Raw genomic sequence first — 22,373 nt, 5'->3', positions numbered from 1 at the left:
TGATGGTAAAGTGATTTATCAAGCATAACGGGCTATATTTTTGTAAGGAATGACTTAAGGATCTGGAGTCAACACTCAGTTAAAAATCCTCCGTCTCCCCCTTTTCCCGGTGATTGCAAGCCTAATATTTAAAAACTAAAAAGAGTTTACAATCCCTAAAAATTACGGAAACTTTTTAGAATTATCTCCCTGTACATTTTTGCATTGTGCATTTCCATTTTAGATGTATACTTTTTTCTTAAATCAAAACTTAAATTTTCACTTTCCCTTCATCTCGTGAACCAAAAAGAGAAAAAGGCAAATAGATCACAACAAAATGAAAATTTAAGAGTTTATGTAAGGAAAAAATTTAAAGCAATAACAAAAGTAAGTAAAGAAAATTTATTCACACACAACACATGAACACAAAAGTTTTGTTATCCAGGTTTTGGAAACTCCACTAGTTCATCCCTAATAGCTTGGAGTTTTATTACACATGTTTTAAAAAATGGATATACATGCTTGAAATAAGCCATTATTTTGCCCATTTAAAAAAGCAGACCTAAAGATCATAGATGATTGTAAAGTGAATTATCATGCGTAACGGGATTTATTTTTGAAAGGAAAAAGTTATGGATTGGGAGTCAATAGTCTATTAAAAATGCACTGCCTCCTCCTTTTCCAGATGATTGCAAAACCTAAAGTATAAAAACTAAAAAGAGTTTTCAATCCCTTAAAAATACGGATACTTTTTGGAATTATCTCTCTCTACATATGTGCATTGTGCATTTCCATTTTAGATGTATACTTTTTTCTTAAATAAAAAATTGAGTTTTATCATTCCCTTCATCTTGTAAACAAAAACAGAGATAAAAAGGCAAATCGATCACAACAAAATGAAAATTTTAGAGTTTGTGTATGGAAAAAATTTAAAGAAATAACAAATGTAAGTAAAGAAAATTTATTCACACACCACAAATGAACACAAAAGTTTGTTATCCAAGTTTTTTAAAATCCACTAATACAACCCTAATAGCTTGGAATTTTATAAAAAAAGGATTTTTCTACACATGTTTTAAAAAACGGATATGCATGTTTGAAACTTGTAAAAGATGCAAATGACCTATGAATACAAACCTTTTAAAAAGAATAACAAACTTTCATTAAATTATCAAGTGAACGTGCAGTGGGATACTTACACGAGTCAAACAAGCCATTATTTTGCCCATTTACAAAAAGCTGACCTAACTATCATAGATGATTGTAGAGTGATTTATCAAGTGTAACGGGCTATATTTTTCTAAGGAATGACTTATGGATTGGGAGTCAACACTCAATTAAAAATCCCTTGCCTCCCCCTTTTCTCGACGATTGCAAAACCTAAAATATAAAAACAAAAAGAGTTTACAATCCCTAAAAATTACAAACACTTTTTGGAATTATCTCTCTCAAAATTTTTGCATTGTCTATTTCCTTTTAAATGTAAACATTTTTCTTAAATTAAAATTTGATTTTTCACTTTCCCTTTATCTCATAAACAAAAAACAAATAAAAGGCAAATTTATCACAACAAAATAAAATTTTTATTGTTTTTATGCATGAAAAAATTAAAGCAAAACCAAATGTAAGTGAAGAAAATTTATTCACACACCAGAAATGAACACAAAAGTTTTGTTATCCATGTTTTTGAAATTCCTCTAGTTCAACCCTAATAACTTGGAATTATATTAGAAAGAGATTCTTCTACACATGTTTTAAAAAATGGATATGCATGCTTGAAACATGTTAAAGATTCAAATGACCAATGGATCAAAACCTTTTAATGAGAACAACAAATGCTGATTAAATTCTCAAGTGAACGTACGGTGGGATATTTCCCCGAGTCAAACAAGCCATTATTTTTCCAATTTACAAAAAGCTGACCAAATGATCATAGATGATTGTAAAGTGATTTATCATGCGTAACGGGCTATATTTCTGTAAGGAATGACTTATGGATTGGGAGTCAACAGTCATTTAAAAATCCCCCGCCTCCCCCTTTTCCCGTCGATTGCAAAATCTAATATATAAAAACCAAAAAGAATTTACAATCCCTATAAGTTACAGAACTTTTTGGAATTATCTCTCTCTTCATTTGTGCAATGTGCATTTCCATTTTAGATGTATACTTTTTTCTTAAATCAAATCTTGAGTTTTCACTTTCCCTTCATCTTGTAAACAAAAAAAGAGATAAAAGGCAAATAGATCACAAAAAAATGAAAATTTTAGAGTTTATGTATGGAAAAACTTAAAGCAATAAAAAATGTAAGTAAAGAAAATTTATTCACACACTACAAATGAACACAAAATTTTTGTTCTCCAACTTTGGGAAATTGTACTAGTTTAACCATAATAGCTTGGAATTTTATAAGAAAGCGTTTTTTCTACACATATTTTTAATAAATGGATATGCATGCTAGAAAAAAGTTAAAGATGCAAATGACCTATGGATCCAAACCTTTCAAACAAACAAACAAACGCTAATTAAATTCTCAAGTGAACGTGCGGTGGGTTATTTACCTAAGTGAATTAAGCCATTATTTTGCCCATTAACAAAAAGCTGACCTAATGATAATAGATGATTTTAAAGTGATTTATCATGCATAACATGCTATATTTTTGGAAGTAATGACTTATGGATTGGAAGTCAACTGTCAGTTAAAAATCCCCTACCTCCCCCATTTCCCGACGATTGAAAAACCTAATATATAAAAACTAAAAACAGTTCACAACCCCTAAAAATTACAGACACATTTTGGAATTATATCTCTCTACATTTGTGCATTGTGTATTTCCATTTTAGATGTATAGTTTTTCTTAAATCAAAAATTGTGTTTTCACATTCGCTTCATGTCATAAACAAAAAATTTATAAAATGAAAATAGATCAGAACAAAATATAAATTTTAGAGTTTATGTATGAAATTTTTTTAAAGAAATAACAAATGTAAGTAAATAAAATTTTTTCACACGCCACAAATGAACACAAAAGTTTTCTTATCCAAGTTTTATAAAATCCACTAGTTCAACCCTAATAGCTTGGAATTTTATATGAAAGGGATTTTTCTACCCATGTTATAAAAAAATGGATATGCATGTTTGAAACATGTTCAAGATGCAAATGACCTATGGATCCGAACCTTTTAAAGAGAATAACAAACACTCATTAAATTCTCCAGTGAACGTGCGGTGGGATATTTACACAAGTCAAACAAGCCATTATTTTTCCCATTTACAAAAAGCTGACCTAACTATCATAGATGATTGTAAAGTGATTTATCTTATGTAATGGCCTATATTTTTGTAAGGAATGACTTATGGATTTGGAGTCAACACTCAATTAAAAATCCCCCGCCTCCCCTTTGTCCCGACGTTTGCAAAACCTAATATATAAAAACTAAAAGAGTTTACAATCCCTAAAAATTACGAACACTTTTTGCAAGTATCTCTCTCTACATTTGTGCATTGTGCATTTCCATTTTAAATGTATACTTTTTTCTTAAATTAAAACTTGAGTTTTCACTATCCCTTCTTATCGTAAACAAAAAAGAGATAAAAGGCAAATATATCACAACAAAATGAAAATTTTAGAGTTTATGTATGGAAAAAAATTAAAGCAAAAACAAATGTTAGTAAAGAAAATTTATTCACACACCAGAAATGAACACAAAAGTTTTGTTACCCATGTTTTCGAATTTCCACAAGTTCAACCCTAATAGCTTAGAATTTTATAAGAAAGGGATTTTTCTACGCTTGTTTTAAAAAATGGATATGCATGCTTGAAACAAGTTAAAGTTGCAAATGACCTATGGATCCAAACCTTTTAAAGATAATAAAAAATGCTCATAATTTTCTCAATTGAACGTGTGGTGGGATATTTACCCGAGTCAAGCAAGCCTATATTTTTCCTATTTACAAAAAGCTGACCAAACGATCATAGATGATTGTAAAGTGATTCATCATGCGTAACGGGCTATATTTTTGTAAGGAATGACTTATGGATTGGGAGTCAGCAGTCGGTTAAAAATCCCCGCCTCCCCCTTTTCTTGACGATTGCAAAACCTAATATATAAAAACTAAAAAGAGTTTACAATCCATATAAATTATGGATAATTTTCGGAGTTATCTCTCTCCACATTTGTGCATTTGTGCATTTCCATTTTAGTTGTATAATTTTTTCTTAAATCAAAACTTGATTTTTCACTTTCCCTTCATCTCGTAAACAAAAAAAGAGATAAAAGGTAAATAGTTCACAAAAAAATAAAAATTGTAGAGTTTATGTGTGGAAAAAATTAAAGCAATAACAAATGTAAGTAAAGAAATTTATTCACACACCACTAATGAACACACAAGTTTTGTTATCCGTGTTTGGGAAATTCCACTAGTTTAACCATAATAGCTTGGAATTTATAAGAAAGGAATTTTTCTATACATGTTTTAATAAATGGATATGGATGCTAAAAATACGTTAAATATGAAAATGACCTTTCATAGAGAATAACAAACACTCATTAAATTCTCAAGTGAACGTTCGGTGGGATATTTACCCGAGTCAAATAAGCCATTATTTTGCCCATTTAAAAAAAGCTGACCTAAAGATCATAGATGATTGTGAATTAATTTATCATGCGTAATGGGCTATATTTTTGGAAGTAATGACTTATAGATTGGGAGTCAACAATTAGTTAAAAATCCGCTGCCACCCCCTTTTCTCGACGATTGAAAAACTTAATATATACAAACTAAAAAAGATTTTTCTATCCCAAAAAATTACAGACACTTTTTGGAATTATCTCACTCTACATTTTTATATTGTGCATTTCCTTTTTAGACGTATACCTTTCTCTTAAATCAAAACTTGAGTTTTAACTTTTAAAGGCAAATAGATCACCACAAAATGAAAATTTTTGAGTTTATGTATGGAAAAAATTTAAACCAATAACGAATGTAAGTAAAGAAAATTTATTCACACACAAAAAAAGAACAAAAAAGTTTTGTTATCCAAGTTCGGGAAATTCCTCTAGTTCAACCGTAATAACTTGGAATTTTATAAGAAAGGATTTTTCTACACATGTTTTAAATAATGGATACGCATGCTTGAAACATTTTAAAGACGCAAACCTTGTAAAGAGAATAACAAACGCTCAATAAATTCTCAAGTGAACGTGCAATGGGATTTTTTCCCGAGTCAAACAAGCTATTATTAGGGGGTTGTACTAGTGGAATTTCCCAAACATGGATTTTGGGGTTCATTTTTAGTGCGTGAAATAATTTTCTATTTATTATATAGTTTTCAAATTTTTTTTTGCACGCATGAACTCTAAAGTTTTCATTTTGTTGCGATCTTATATCTTTTTTGTTTACGAGGAAAAACGGGAGAGTACAAGTTTGGACCTGAAAAAAAAAAATTTAACATCCCAAATGGAAATGCAGAAATGCTGAGAGAGATAATTCCAAAAAGTATCTGTGATTTTTAAGGAAAGGCAAAAATTGGGCTGTTTGGCACTGGTAAATATCCAACCACTTGAGAATTTAATTTTTTCTACTTCCCCTAATTTTTGGATCATTAGGCCACTTGCATCCTCAACATGCTTGTGGCATGCACATCCACCACACTTAAAGCATGTTGGGATCAGTTAGAAGTCCCTTTCCTATAAAATTCCACCAAGCTATTATTAGGGGGTTGTACTAGTGGAATTTCCCAAACATGGATTTTGGGGTTCATTCTTAGTGCGTGAAATAATTTTCTATTTATTATATAGTTTTCAATTTTTTTTTTGCACAAATGAACTCTAAAATTTTCGTTTTGTTGCGATCTTATAACTTTTTTGTTTACGAGGAAAAATGGGAGAGTACAAGTTTGTACCTGAAAAAAAAAAATTTGAACATCCCATATGGAAATGCACAAATGATGAGAGAGATAATTCCAGAAAGTATCTGTGATTTTTAAGGATAGGCACAAAGTGGGTTGTTTGGCTCTGGTAAATATCCAACCACTTGAGAATTTAATTTTTTCTACTCCCCCTAATTTTTAATTCATTAGGCCACTTGCATCCTCAACATGCTTGTGGCGTGCACATCCACCGCACTTAAAGCATGTTGGGATCAGTTAGAAGTCCCTTTCCTATAAAATTCCACCAAGCTATTATTAGGGGTTGAACTAGTGGAATTTCCCAAACATGGATTTTGGGGTTCATTTTTTGTGCGTGAAATAATTTTCTATTTATTATATAATTTTCAATTTTTTTTTGCAAACATGAACTCAAAAATTTTGGTTTTGTTGCGATCTTATATCTTTTTTGTTTACGTGGAAAAACGGGACATTACAAGTTTGGACCTGAAAAAAAAATTTGAACATCCCAAATGGAAATGGACAAATGTTGAGAGAGATAATTCCAAGAAGTATCTGTGATTTTTAAGGATAGGCACAAAGTGGGTTGTTTAGCACTGGTAAATATCCAACCACTTGAGAATTTAATTTTTTCTACTCCCCCTAATTTTTGGATCGTTAGGCCACTTGCATCCTCAACATGCTTGTGGCATGCACATCCACCACACTTAAAGCATGTTGGGATCAGTAAGAAGTTCCTTTGCTATGAAATTCCACCAAGCTATTATTAGGGGGTTGTACTAGTGGAATTTCCCAAACAGTGATTTTGGGGTTCATTTTTAGTGCGTGAAATATTTTTTTATTTATTATATAGTTTTGAAAATTTTTTTGCACGCATGAACTCTAAAATTTTCGTTTTGTTGCGATCTTATATCTTTTTCGTTTACGAGGAAAAACGGGAGAGTACCAGTTTGGACCTGAAAAAAAAAATTTGAACATCCCTAAAGGAAATGCACAAATGATGAGAGAGATAATTCCAAAAAGTATCTGTGATTTTTAAGGATAGGCAAAAAGTGGGTTGTTTGGCTCTAGTAAATATCCAACCACTTGAGAGTTTAATTTTTTCTACTCCCCCTAATTTTTGGATCATTAGGCCACTTGCATGCTCAACATGCTTGTGGCATGCACATCACCACACTTAAAGCATGTTGGGATCAGTTAGAAATCCCTTTCCTATAAAATTCCACCAAGCTATTATTAGGGGGTTGTACTAGTGGAATTTCCCAAATATGGATTGTGGGGTTCATTTTTAGTGTGTGAACTAATTTTCTATTTATTATATAGTTTTGAAATTTTTTTTGCTTGCATGAACTCTAAAATTTTCATTTTGTTGCAATCTTATATCTTTTTTGTTTACGAGGAAAAATGGGAGACTACAAGTTTAGACCTGAAGAAAAAATTTGAGCATCCCAAATGGAAATGCACAAATGCTGAGAGAGATAATTCCAAAAAGTATCTGAGATTTTTAAGTATAGGCAAAAAGTGGGTTGTTTAGCTCTGGTAAATATCCAACCACTTGAGAATTTAATTTTTTCTACTCCCCCTAATTTTTGGATCTTTAGGCCACTTGCATCCTGAACATGCTTGTTGCATGCACATCCACCATACTTAAAGCATGTTAGTATCAATAAGAACTCCCTTTCCTATAAAATTCAACCATTATTATTAGGGCGTTGTACTAGTGGAATTCCCAAACATGGATTTTTGGGTTCATTTTTAGTGCGAGAAATAATTTTCTACTGATTATACAGTTTTCAAATTTCTTTTGCACGCATGAACGGTAAAATTTTCATTTTTTTGGGATCTTATATGTTTTCTGTTTACGAGGAAAAACAGGAGAGTTCAAGTTTGGACCAGAAAAAAAATAATTATAACATCCCAAATGGAAATGCACAAATGCTGAGAGAGATAATTCCAAAAAGTATCTGTGATTCTTAACGGTACACAAAAAGTGGGTTGTTTGGTTCTGGTAAATATCCAACCACTTGAGAATTTAATTTTTTCTATCCCCCCAAATTTTGGATCATTAGGCCACTTGGATCCTGAACATGCTAGTGCCATGCACATCCACCACACTTAAAGCATGTTGGGATCAGTTAGAAGTCCCTTTCCTATAAAATTCCACCAAGCTATTATTAGGGGGTTGTACTAGTGGAATTTCCCAAACATGGATTTTGGGGTTCATTTTTAGTGCGTGAAATAATTTTCTATTTATTATATAGTTTTGAAAGTTTTTTTTGCACGCATGAACTCTAAAGTTTTCGTTTTGTTGCGATCTTATATCTTTTTTGTTTACGAGGAAAAACGGGAGAGTACAAGTTTGGACCTGAAAAAAAAAATTTGAACATCCAAAATGGAAATGCACAAATGCTGAGAGAGATAATTCACAAAAGTATCTGTGATTTTTAAGGATAGGCAAAAAGTGGGTTGTTTGGCTTTGGTAAATATCCAACCACTTGAGAGTTTAATTTTTTCTACTCCCCCTAATTTTTGGATCATTAGGCTACTTGCATCCTCAACATGCTTGTGGCATGCACATCCACCACACTTAAAGCATGTTGGGATCAGTTAGAAGTCCCTTTCGTATGAAATTCCACCAAGCTATTATTAGGGGGTTGTACTAGTGGAATTTCCCAAATATGGATTTTGGGGTTCATTTTTAGTGTGTGAAATAATTTTCTATTTATTATATAGCTTTGAAATTTTTTTTGCACGCATGAACTCTAAAATTTTCATTTTGTTACGATCTTATATCTTTTTTGTTTACAAGGAAAAATGGGAGAGTACAAGTTTGGACCTGAAGAAAAAAATTTGAGCCTCCCAAATGGAAATGCACAAATGCTAAGAGAGATAATTCCAAAAAGTATCTCTGATTTTTAATGATAGGCAAAAAGTGGTTTGTTTGGCTCTAGTAAATATCCAACCACTTGAGAATTTAATTTTTTGTACTCCCCCTAATTTTTGGATCTTTAGGCCACTTGCATCCTGAACATGCTTGTGGCATGCACATCCACCACACTTAAAGCATGTTGGGATCATTTAGAAGTCCCTTTCCTATGAAATTCCACCAAGCTATTATTAGGAGGTTTTACTAGTGGAATTTCCCAAACATGGATTTTGGGGTTCATTTTTAGTGCGTGAAATAATTTTCTATTTATTATATAGTTTTTAAATTTATTTTTCACGCATGAACTCTAAAATTTTCGTTTTGTTGCGATTTTATAACTTTTTTGTTTACGAGGAAAAATGTGAGAGAGCAAGTTTGGACCTGAAAAAAAAAATTTCAACATCCCAAATGGAAATGCACAAATGCTGAGAGAGATAATTCCAAAAAGTATCTGTGATTTTTAAGGACAGGCAAAATGTGGGTTGTTTGGCTCTGGTAAATATCCAACCACTTGAGAATTTAATTTTTTCTACTCCCCCAAATTTTTGGATCATTAGGCCACTTGCATCCTCAACATGCTTGTGGCATGCACATCCACCACAAAGCATGTTGGGATCAGTTAGAAGTCCCTTTCCTATAAAATAACACCAAGCTATTATTAGGAGGTTGTACTAGTGGAATTTCCCAAACATGGATTTTGGGGTTTATTTTTAGTGCGTCAAATAATTTTCTATTTATCATATAGTTTTCAAATTTTTTTTGCACACATGAACTCTAAAATTTTCGTTTTTTTACGTTCGTACATCTTTTTTGTTTACGAGGAAAAATGGGAGAGTACAAGTTTGGACCGGAAAAACAAAAATTTAAACATCCCAAATGGAAATGCACAAATGCTGAGAGAGATAATTCCAAAAAGTATATGTGATTTTTAAGGATAGGACAAAAGTGGGTTGTTTGGCTCTTGTAAAGATCCAACCACTTGAGAATTTAATTTTCTCTACTCCCCCTAATTATTGGATCATTAGGCCACTTGCATCCTCAACATGCTTGTGGCATGCACATCCACCACAATTAAAGCATGTTGGAATAAGTTAGAAGTCCCTTTCCTATAAAATTCCACCAAGCTATTATTAGGGAGTTGTACTGATGGAATTTCCCAAACATGGATTTTGGGGTTCATTTTTAGTGTGCGATATAATTTTTTATTTATTATTTAGTTTTCAATTTTTTTTGCACACATGAACTCAAAATTTTTTGTTTTGTTGCGATCTTATATCTTTTTTGTTTACGAGGAAAAATGAGAGAGTACAAGTTTGGACCTGAAAAAAAAAAATTTGAACATCCCAAATGGAAATGCACAAATGCTGAGGGAGATAATTCCAAAAAGAATCTATGATTTTAAAGGATAGGCAAAAAGTCGGATGTTTGGCTCTGGTAAATATCCAACCACTTGAGAATTTAATTTTTTCTACTCCCCCTAATTTTTGGATCATTAGGCCACTTGCATCCTCAACATGCTTGTGGCATGCACATCCACCACACTTAAAGCATGTTGGGATCAGTTAGAAGTCCCTTTCCTATAAAATTCCACCAAGCTATTATTAGGTGGTCTGACTAGTGGAATTTCCCAAACATGGATTTTGGGGTTCATTTTCAGTGTGTGAAATAATTTTCTATTTATTATATAGTTTTCAAATTTTTTTGGACACATGAACTCTAAATTTTTCATTTTGTAGCGATCTTATTTCTATTTTGTTTACGAAGAAAAATGTGAGAGTACAAGTATGGACCTGAAAAAAAAATTTTGAACATCCCAAATGGAAATGCACAAATGCTGAGAGATATAATTCAGAAAAGTAACTGTGATTTTTAAGATAGGTAAAAAGTGCGTTGTTTGGCTCTTGTAAATATCCAACCACTTGAGAATTTAATTTTTTCTACTCCCCTTAATTTTTGGATCATTAGGCCACTTGCATCCTCAACATGCTTGTGGCATGCACATCCACCACACTTAAAGCATGTTGGGATCAGTAAGAAGTCCGTTTCCTAAAAAATGCACCAAGCTATTATTAGGGTGTTGTACTAGTGGAATTTCCCAAACATGGATTTTGGGGTTCATTTTTAGTGCGTCAAATAATTTTCTATTTATCATATAGTTTTCAATTTTTTTTTGCACACATAAACTCTAAAATTTTCGTTTTGTTGCGATCATATATCTTTTTTGTTTACGAGGAAAAATGGGCGAGCACAAGTTTGGACCAGAAACAAAAATTTGAATATCCCAAATGCAAATGTACAAATGCTGAAAGAGATAATTCCAAAAAGTATCTGTGATTTTTAAGGATAGGACAAAAGTGGGTTGTTTGGCTCTTGTAAAGAATCAACCACTTGAGAATTTAATTTTTTCTACTCCCCCTCAGTTTTGGATCATTAGTCCACTTGCATCCTCAACATTCTTGTGGCATGCACATCCACCACACTTAAAGCATGTTAGGATCAGTTAGAAGTCCCCTTCCAATAAAATTCCACCAAGCTATTATTAGAGGGTTGTACTAGTGGAATTTCCCAAACATGGATTTTGGGGTTCATTTTTAGTGCGTGAAATAATTTTCTTTTTAGTATATAGTTTTCAATTTTTTTTGCACACATGAACACTAAAATTTTCGTTTTGTTGCCATCTTATATCTTTTTTGTTTACGTGGAAAATGGGAGAGTACAAGTTTGGACCTGAAAAAAAAAATTGAATATCCCAAATGGAAATGCCCAAATGCTGAGAGAGATAATTCCAAAAAGTATTTGTGATTTTTAAGGATAGGCAAATAGTGGGTTGTTTGGCTCTGGCAAATATTCAACCACTTGAGAGTTTAATTTTTTCTACTCCCCCTAATTTTCTAATCATTAGGCCACTTGCATCCTCAACAAGCTTGTGGGATGCACATCCACCACACTTAAAGCATGTTGGGATCAGTCAGAAGTCCCTTTCCTATAAAATTCCACCAAGCTATTATTAGGGGGTTGTACTAGTGGAATTTCGCAAACATGGATTTTGGGGTTCATTTTTAGTGCGTGAAATAATTTTCTATTTAGTATATAGTTTCAAATTTTTTTTGCACACATGAACTCTAAAATTTTCGTTTTATTGCAATCGTATATCTTTTTTCTTTACGAGGAAAAATGGGAGAGTACAATTTTGGACCTGAAAAAAAAAAATTTAAACATCCCAAATAGAAATGCACAAATGCGAAGAGAGATAATTCCAAAAAGTATCAGTAATTTTTAAGGATCGGCAAAAAGTGGGTTCTTTTGCTCTGGTAAATATCCAACCACTTGAGAATTTAATTTTTTCTACTCCCCCTAATTATTGGATCATTAGGCCACTTGCATCCTCAACATGCTTGTGGCATGCACATCCACCACACTTAAAGCATGTTGGGATCAGTTAGAAGTCCCTTTCCTATAAAATTCCACCAAGCTATTATTAGGGGGTTGTACAAGTGGAATTTCCCAAACATGGCTTTTGGGGTTATTTTTTAGTGCGTGAAATAATTTTCTATTTATTACATAGTTTTCAAATTTTTTTTGCACACATGAACTCTAAAATTTTCGTTTTGTTGCGATCTTATGTCTTTTTTTTTTACGACGAAATATGGGAGAGTACAAGTTTGGACCTGAAAAAAAAAAATTTGAACATCCCAAATGGAAATGCACAAATGCTGAGGGAGATAATTCCAAAAAGTATCTGTGATTTTTAAGGATAGGCAAAATGTGGGATGTTTGGCTCTGGTAAATATCCAACCACATGAGAATTTAATTTTTTCTACTCCCCCTAATTTTTGGATCATTAGGCCACTTGCATCCTCAACATGTTTGTGGCATGCACATCCACCACACTTAAAGCATGTTGGGATCAGTTAGAAGTCCCTTTGCTATAAAATTCCACGAAGCTATTATTAGGGGGTTGTACTATTGGAATTTTCCAAACATGGATTTTGGGGTTCATTGTTAGTGCGTCAAATAATTTTCTATTTATCATATAGTTTTCAAATTGTTTTTGCACACATAAACTCTAAAATTTTCGTTTTGTTGCGATCTTATATCTTTTTTGTTTCCGAGGAAAAATGGGCGAGCACAAGTTTGGACCCGAAAAAAAAATTTGAATATCCCAAATGGAAATGCCCAAATGCTGAAAGAGATAATTCCAAAAAGTATCTCTGATTTTTAAGGACAGGACAAAAGTGGGTTGTTTGGCTCTTGTAAATATCCAACCACTTGAGAATTTAATTTTTTTTACTCCCCCTAATTATTGGATCATTAGGCCACTTGCATCCTCAACTTGCTTGTGGCATGCACATCCACCACAATTAAAGTATGTTGGAATCAGTTAGAAGTCCCTTTCCTATAAAATTCCACCAAGCTATTATTAGGGGGTTGTACTGATGGAAGTTCCCAAACATGGATTTTGGGGTTCATTTTTAGTGTGTCATATAGTTTTTTATTTATTATATAGTTTTCAATTTTTTTTTGCACACATGAACTCAAAAATTTTTGTTTTGTTGCGATCTTATATCTTTTTTGTTTACAAGGAAAAATGAGAGAGTCCAAGTTGGGACCTGAAAAAAAAAAAATTTGAACATCCCAAATGGAAATGCACAAATGCTGAGGGAGATAATTCCAAAAAGAATCTATGACTTTAAAGGATAGGCAAAAAGTGGGATGTTTGGCTCTGGTAAATGTCCAACCACTTGAGAATTTAATTTTTTCTACTCCCCCTAATTTCTGGATCATTAGGCCACTTGCATCCTCAACATGCTTGTGGCATGCACATCCACCACTCTTAAAGCATGTTGGGATTAGTTAGAAGTCCCTTTCCTATAAATTTCCACCAAGCTATTATTAGGGGGTCTGACTGGTGGAATTTCCCAAACATGGATTTTGGGGTTCATTTTCAGTGCGTCAAATAATTTTCTATTTATTATATAGTTTTCAAAATTTTTTTGGACACATGAACTCTAAATTTTTCGTTTTGTAGCCATCTTATTTCTTTTTTTTTTACGAAGAAAAATGGGAGAGTACAAATATGGACCTGAAAAAAAAAATTTGAACATCCCAAATGGAAATGCACAAATGCTGAGAGAGATAATTCAGAAAAGTAACTGTGATTTTTAAGATAGGCAAAAAGTCCGTTGTTTGGCTCTGGTAAATATCCAACCACTTGAGAATTTAAAATTTTCTACTCCCCCTAATTTTTGGATCATTAGGCCACTTGCATCCACAACATGCTTGTGGCATGCACATCCAGCACACTTAAAGCATGTTGGGATCATTTAGAAGTCCCTTTCCTATAAAATTCCACCAAGCTATTATTAGGGGGTTGTACAAGTGGAATTTCCCAAACATGGATTTTGGGGTTCATTTTTAGTGCGTGAAATAATTTTCTATTTATTATATAGTTTCAAATTTTTTTTGCACACATGAACTCTAAAATTTTTGTTTTATTGCAATCGTATATCTTTTTTCTTTACGAGGAAAAATGGGAGAGTACAAGTTTGGACCTGAAAAAAAAAATTTAAACATCCCAAATGGAAATGTACAAATGCTGAGAGAGATAATTCCAAAAAGTATCTGTGATTTCTAAGGATAGGCAAAAAGTGGGTTCTTTGGCTCAGGTAAATATCCAACCACTTGAGAATTTAATTTTTTCTACTCCCCCTAATTATTGGATCATTAGGCCACTTGCATCCTCAACATGCTTGTGCCATGCACATCCACCACACTTAAAGCATGTTGGGATCAGTTAGAAGTCCCTTTCCTATAAAATTCCACCAAGATATTATTAGGGGGTAGTACTAGTGGAATTTCCAAAACATGGCTTTTGGGGTTAATTTTTAGTGCGTGAAATAATTTTCTATTTATTACATAGTTTTCAAATTTTTTTTGCACACATGAACTCTAAAATTTTCGTTTTGTTGTGATCTTATGTCTTTTTTTTTTTACGACGAAATATGGGAGAGTACAAGTTTGGACCTGAAAAAAAAATTTAAACATCACAAATGGAAATGCACAAATGCGGAGAGAGATAATTCCAAAAAGTATCTGTGATTTTTAAGGATCGGCAAAAAGTGGGTTCTTTTGCTCTGGTAAATATCCAACCACTTGAGAATTTAATTTTTTCTACTCCCCCTAATTATTGAATCATTAGGCCACTTGCATCGTCAACCTGCTTGTGGCATGCACATCCACCACACTTAAAGCATGTTGGGATCAGTTAGAAGTCCCTTTCCTATAAAATTCCATCAAGCTATTATTAGGGGGTTGTACTAGTGGAATTTCCCAAACATGGCTTTTGGGGTTAATTTTTAGTGCGTGAAATAATTTTCTATTTATTACATAGTTTTCAAATTATTTTTGCACACATGATCTCTAAAATTTTCGTTTTGTTGTGATCTTATGTCTTTTTTTTTACGACGAAATATGGGAGAGTACAAGTTTGGACCTGAAAAGAAAAAATTTGAACATCCCAAATGGAAATGCAGAAATGCTGAGGGAGATAATTCCAAAACGTATCTGTGATTTTTAAGGATAGGCAAAATGTGGGATGTTTGGCTCTGGTAAATATCCAACCACATGAGAATTTAATTTTTTCTTCTCCCCCTAATTTTTGGATCATTAGGCCACTTGCAACCTCAACATGTTTGTGGCATGCACATCCACCACACTTAAAGCATGTTGGGATCAGTTAGAAGTCCTTTTGCTATAAAATTCCACGAAGCTATTATTAGGGGGTTGTACTAGTGGAATTTCCCAAACATGGATTTTGGGGTTCATTTTTAGTGCGTCAAATAATTTTCTATTTATTATATAGTTTTCAAATTGTTTTTGCACACATAAACTCTAAAATTTTTGTTTTGTTACGATCTTATATCTTTTTTGTTTACGAGGAAAAATGGGCGAGCACAAGTTTGGACCAGAAAAAAAAATTTGAATATCCCAAATGGAAATGCACAAATGCTGAAAGAGATAATTCCAAAAAGTATCTGTGATTTTTAAGGATATGACAAAAGTGGGTTGTTTGGCTCTTGTAAATATCCAACCACTTGAGAATTTAATTTTTTTTACTCCCCCTAATTATTGGATCATTAGCCCACTTGCATCTTCAACATGCTTGTGGCATGCACATCCACCACAATTAAAGTATGTTGGAATCAGTTAGAAGTCCCTTTCCTATAAAATTCCACCAAGCTATTATTAGGGGGTTGTACTGATGGAATTTCCCAAAAATGGATTTTGGGGTTCATTTTTAGTGTGTGATATAATTTTCTATTTATTATATAGTTTTCAATTTTTTTTTGCACACATGAACTCAAAAATTTTTATTTTGTTGCGAGCTTATATCTTTTTTGTTTACGAGGAAAAATGAGAGAGTACAAGTTTGGACCTGAAAAAAAAATATTTGAACGTCCCAAATGGAAATGCACAAATGCTGAGGGAGATAATTCCAAAAAGAATCTATGATTTTAAAGGATAGGCAAAAAGTGGGATGTTTGGCTCTGGTAAATATCCAACCACTTGAGAATTTAATTTTTTCTACTCCCCCTAATTTCTGGATCATTAGGCCACTTGCATCCTCAACAAGCTTGTGGCATGTACATCCACCACACTTAAAGCATGTTGGGATCAGTTAGAAGTCCCTTTCCTATAAAATTCCACCAAGCTATTATTAGGGGGTCTGACTAGTGGAATTTGCCAAACATGGATTTTGGGGTTCATTTTCAGTGCGTGAAATAATTTTCTATTTATTATATAGTTTTCAAAATTTTTTTGCACACATGAACTCTAAATTTTTCGTTTTGTAGCGATCTTATTTCTTTTTTTTTTACGAAGAGAAATGGGAGAGTACAAGTATGGACCTGAAAAAAAAATTTGAACATCCCAAATGGAAATGCACAAATGCTGAGAGAGATAATTCAGAAAAGTAACTGTGATTTTTAAGATAGGCAAAAAGTGCGTTGTTTGGCTCTGGTAAATATCCAACCACTTGAGAATTTAATTTTTTCTACTCCCCCTAATTTTTGGATCATTAGGCCACTTGCATCCTCAACATACTTGTGGCATGCACATCCACCACACTTAAAGCATGTTGGGATCAGTTAGAAGTCCCTTTCCTATAAAATTCCACCAAGCTATTATTAGGGGGTTGTACTAGTGGAATTTCCCAAACATGGATTTTGGTGTTTATTTTTAGTGCGTGAAATAATTTTCTATTTATTATATAGTTTCAAAATTTTTTTGCACACATGAACTCTAAAATTTTCATTTTATTGCAATCGTATATCTTTTTTCTTTACGAGGAAAAATAGGAGAGTACAAGTTTGGACCTGAAAAAAAAAATTTAAACATCCCAAATGGAAATGCACAAATGCTGAGAGAGATAATTCCAAAAAGTATCTGTGATTTTTAAGGATAGGCAAAAAGTGGGTTCTTTGGCTTTGGTAAATATCCAACCACTTGAGAATTTAATTGTTTCTACTCCCCCTAATAATTGGATCATTAGGCCACTTGCATCCTCAACATGCTTGTGGCATGCACATCCACCACACTTAAAGCATGTTGGGATCAGTTAGAAGTCCCTTTCCTATAAAATTCCACCAAGCTATTATTAGGGGGTTGTACTAGTGGAATTTCCCAAACATGGCTTTTGGGGTTTATTTTTTAGTGCGTGAAATAATTTTCTATTTATTATATAGTTTTCAAATTTTTTTTGCACACATAAACTCTAAAATTTTCGTTTTGTTCTGATCTTATGTATTTTTTTTTACGACGAAATACGGGAGAGTACAAGTTTGGACCTGAAAAAAAAAATTTGAACATCCCAAATGGAAATGCACAAATGCTGAGGGAGATAATTCCAAAAAGTATCTGTGATTTTGAAGGGTAGCCAAAATGTGGGATGTGTGGCTCTGGTAAATATCCAACCACATGAGAATTTAATTTTTTCTACTCCCCCTAATTATTGGATCATTAGGCCACTTGCATCCTCAACATGCTTGTGGCATGCACATCCACCACACTTAAAGCATGTTGGGATCAGTTAGAAGTCCCTTTCCTATAAAATTCCACCAAGCTATTATTAGGGGGTTGTACTTGTGGAATTTCCCAAACATGGCTTTTGGGTTAATTTTTAGTGCGTCAAATAATTTTCTATTTATTATATAGTTTTCAAAATTGTTTTGCACACATGAACTAAAAATTTTCGTTTTGTTGTGATCTTATGTCTTTTTTTTTTACAACGAAATATGGGAGAGTACAAGTTTGGACCTGAAAAAAAAAAAATTTGAACTTCCCAAATGGAAATGCACAAATGCTGAGGGAGATAATTCAAACAAGTATCTGTGATTTTTAAGGTTGGGCAAAAAGTGGGATGTTTGGCTCTGGTAAATATCCAACCACATGAGAATTTAATTTTTTCTACTCCCCCTAATTTTTGGATCATTAGGCCACTTGCATCCTCAACATGTTTGTGGCATGCACATCCACCACACTTAAAGCATGTTGGGATCAGTTAGAAGTCCCTTTGCAATAAAATTCCAGCAACCTATTATTAGGGGGTTATACTAGTGGAATTTCCCAAACATGGATTTTGGGGTTTATTTTTAGTGCGTCAAATAATTTTCTATTTATCATATAGTTTTCAAATTTTTTTTGCACACATGAACTCTAAAATTTTCATTTTGTTGCGATCTTATATCTTTTTTGTTTACGATGAAAAATGAGCGACCACAAGTTTGGACCAGAAAAAAAAAATTTTAATATCCCAAACGGAAATGCACAAATGCTGAAAGAGATAATTCCAAAAAGTATCTGTGATTTTTAAGGATAGGACAAAAGTGGGTTGTTTGGCTCTTGTATCCAACCACATGAGAATTTAATTTTTTCTACTCCCCCTAATTTTTGGATCATTAGGCCACTTGCATCCTCAACATGTTTGTGGCATGCACATCCACCACACTTAAAGCATGTTGGGATCAGTTAGAAGACCCTTTGCTATAAAATTCCACCAAGCTATTATTAGGGGGTTGTACTAGTGGAATTTCCCAAACATGGATTTTGGAGTTCATTTTTAGTGCGTGAAATAATTTTCTATTTATTATATAGTTTTCAAATTTTTTTTGCACACATGAACTCTAAAATTTTCGTTTCATTGCAATCGTGTATCTTTTTTCTTTACGAGGAAAAATGGGAGATTACAAGTTTTGACCTGAAAAAAAAAATTTAAACATCCAAATGGAAATGCACAAATGCTGAGAGAGATAATTCAAAAAAGTATATGTGATTTTTAAGGATAGGCAAAAAGTGGGTTGTTTGGCTCTGGAAAATATTCAACCACTTGAGAGTTTAATTTTTTCTACTCCCCCTAATTTTTTGATCATTAGGCCACTTGCATCCTCAACATGCTTGTGGCATGCACATCCAGCACACTTAATGCATGTTGGGATCAGTTAGAAGTCCCTTTCCTATAAAATTCCACCAAGCTATTATTAGGGGGTTGTACTAGTGGAATTTCCCAAACATGGATTTTGGGGTTCATTTTTAGTACGTGAGATAATTTTCTATTTATTATATAGTTTCAAATTTTTTTTGCACACATGAACTCTAATATTTTCGTTTTTTTGCAATCGTATATCTTTTTTCTTTACGAGGAAAAATGGGAGAGTACAAGTTTGGACCTGAAAAAAAAAATTTAAACATCCCAAATGGAAATGCACAAAAGCTGAGAGAGATAATTCCAAAAAGTAGCTGTGATTTTTAAGGATAGGCAAAAAGTGGGTTCTTTGGCTCTGGTAAATATCCAACCACTTGAGAATTTAATTTTTTCTATTCCCCATAATTATTGGATCATTAGGCCACTTGCATCCTCAACATGCTTGTGGCATGCACATCCACCACTTAAAGCATGTTGGGATCAGTTAGAAGTCCCTTTCCTATAAAATTCCACCAAGCTATTATTAGGGGGTTGTACTAGTGGAATTTCCCAAACATGGCTTTTGGGGTTAATTTTTAGTGCGTGAAATAATTTTCTATTTATTATATAGTTTTCAATTTTTTTTTCACACATGAACTCTAAAATTTTCATTTTGTTGTGATCTTATGTCTTTTTTTTTTACGACGAAATATGGGAGAGTACAAGTTTCGACCTGAAAAAAAAAAATTTGAACATCCCAAATGGAAATGCACAAATGCTGAGGGAGATAATTCCAAAAAGTATCTGTGATTTTTAAGGATAGGCAAAAAGCGGGATGTTAGGCTCTAGTAAATATCCAACCACTTGAGAATTTAATTTTTTCTACTCCCCCTAATTTTTGGATCATTAGGCCACTTACATCCTCAACATGTTTGTGGCATGGACATCAACCACACTTAAAGCATGTTGGGATCAGTTCGAAGTCCCTTTGCTATAAAATTCCACCAAGCTATTATTCGGGGGTTGTACTAGTGGAATTTCCCAAACATGGATTTTGGAGTTCATTTTTAGTGCGTGAAATAATTTTCTATTTATTATATAGTTTTCAAATTTTTTTTGCACACATGAACTCTAAAATTTTCGATTTGTAGTCATCTTATATCTTTTTTGTTTACGAGGAAAAATGGGAGAGTACAAGTTTGGACCAGAAAAAGAAAAAAATTGAACATCCCAAATGCAAATGCACATATGCTGAGAGAGATAATTCCAAAAACTATCTATGATTTTTAAGGATGGGCAAAAAGTGGGTTGTTTGGCTCTTGTAAATATCCAACGAATTGAGAATTTAATTTTTTCTACTCCCCCTAATTTTTGGATCATTAGGCTACTTGCATCCTCAACATGCTTGTGGCATGCACATCCACCACACATCTTTATGTTGGGATCAGTTAGAAGTCCCTTTCCAATAAAATCCACCAAGCTATTATTAGGGGGTTGGACTAGTGGAATTTCCCAAACATGGATTTTGGGGTTCATTTTTAGTGCGTGAAATATTTTTCTATTTATTATATAGTTTTCAAAATTTTTATGCACATGTGAACTCTAAAATTTTCGTTTTGTTGTTATCTTATATCTTTTTTGTTTACGAGGAATAATGGGAGAGCACAAGTTTGGACCTAAAAAAAAAATTTGAACATCCCAAATGGAAATGCTCAAATGCTGAGAGAGATAATTCCAAAAAGTATCTGTGATTTTTAAGGATAGGCAAAAAGTGTGTTGTTTGCCTCTGGTAATCATGCAACGACTTGAGAATTTAATTATTTCTACTCCCCCTAATTTTTGGATCATTAGGCCACTTGCATCCTCAACATGCTTGTGGGATGCACATCCACCACACTTAAAGCATGATGGGATCAGTTAGAAGTCCCTTTCCTATAAAATTCCATCAAGCTATTATTAGGGTTGTACTAGTGGAATTTCCCAAACATGGATTTTGGGGTTCATTTTTAGTGCGTGAAATAATTTTCTATTTATTATATAGTTTTCAAAACTTTTTTGCACAAATGAACTCTAAAATTATCGTTTTGTTGCGATCTTATATCTTTTTTGTTGACGAGGAAAAATGGGAGAGCATAAGTTTGGAACTAAAAAAAAAAATTTGAATATCCTAAATGGTATGCACAAATGTTGAGAGAGATAATTCCAAAAAGTATCTGTGATTTTTAAGGATAGGCAAAAAGTGGGTTGTTTGGCTCTAGTAAACATCCAACCACTTGAGAATTTTATTTTTTCTACTCCCCCTAATTTTTGGATCATTTGGCCACTAGCATCCTCAACATGCTTGTGGCATGCACATCCACCACACTTAAAGCATGTTGGGATCAGTTAGAAGTCCCTTTCCTATAAAATTCCACCAAGCTATTATTTGGGGGTTGGACTAGTGGAATTTCCCAAACATGGATTTTGGGGTTCATATTTAGTGCGTGAAATAATTTTATATTATATAGTTTTGAAAAGTTTTTTTGTACACATGAACGCTAAAATTTTTGTTTTGTTGCGATCTTATTTCTTTCTTGTTTACGAGGAAAAATGGGAGTGTACAAGTTTGGACCTGAAAAAAAAGAAATTTCAACATCCTAAATGGTATGCACAAATGCTGAGAGAGATAATACCAAAAAATATCTGTGATTTTTAAGGATAGGCAAAAAGTGGGTTGTTTGGCTCTAGTAAACATCCAACCACTTGAGAATTTTATTTTTTCCACTCCCCCTAATTTTTGGATCATTAGCCCACATGCATCCTCAACATGCTTGTGTTATGCACATCCACCACACTTAAAGCATGTTGGGATAAGTACAAGTCCCTTTCCTATAAAATTCCACCAAGCTATTATTAGGGGGTTGTACTAGTGGAACTTCCCAAACATGGATTTTGGGGTTAATTTTTAGTGAGTGAAATAATTTCCTATTTATTATATAGTTTTCAAAAATATTTTGCACACTTGAACTCTAAAATTTTCGTTTTGTTGCGATCTTATATCTCTTTTGTTTACGAGAAAAAATGAGAGAGTACAAGTTTGGACCTGAAAAAGAAAAAAATTGAAACTCCCAAATGCAAATG

This window comes from Aristolochia californica, unplaced genomic scaffold (genome assembly GCF_029961685.1).
Source record: "Aristolochia californica isolate CCGP_79_NKW_82.1479 unplaced genomic scaffold, dmAriCali1.0.hap1 SCAF_13, whole genome shotgun sequence".
Lineage (NCBI taxonomy): Eukaryota > Viridiplantae > Streptophyta > Magnoliopsida > Piperales > Aristolochiaceae > Aristolochia > Aristolochia californica.
Note: the sequence above shows the minus strand (reverse complement) of the source record.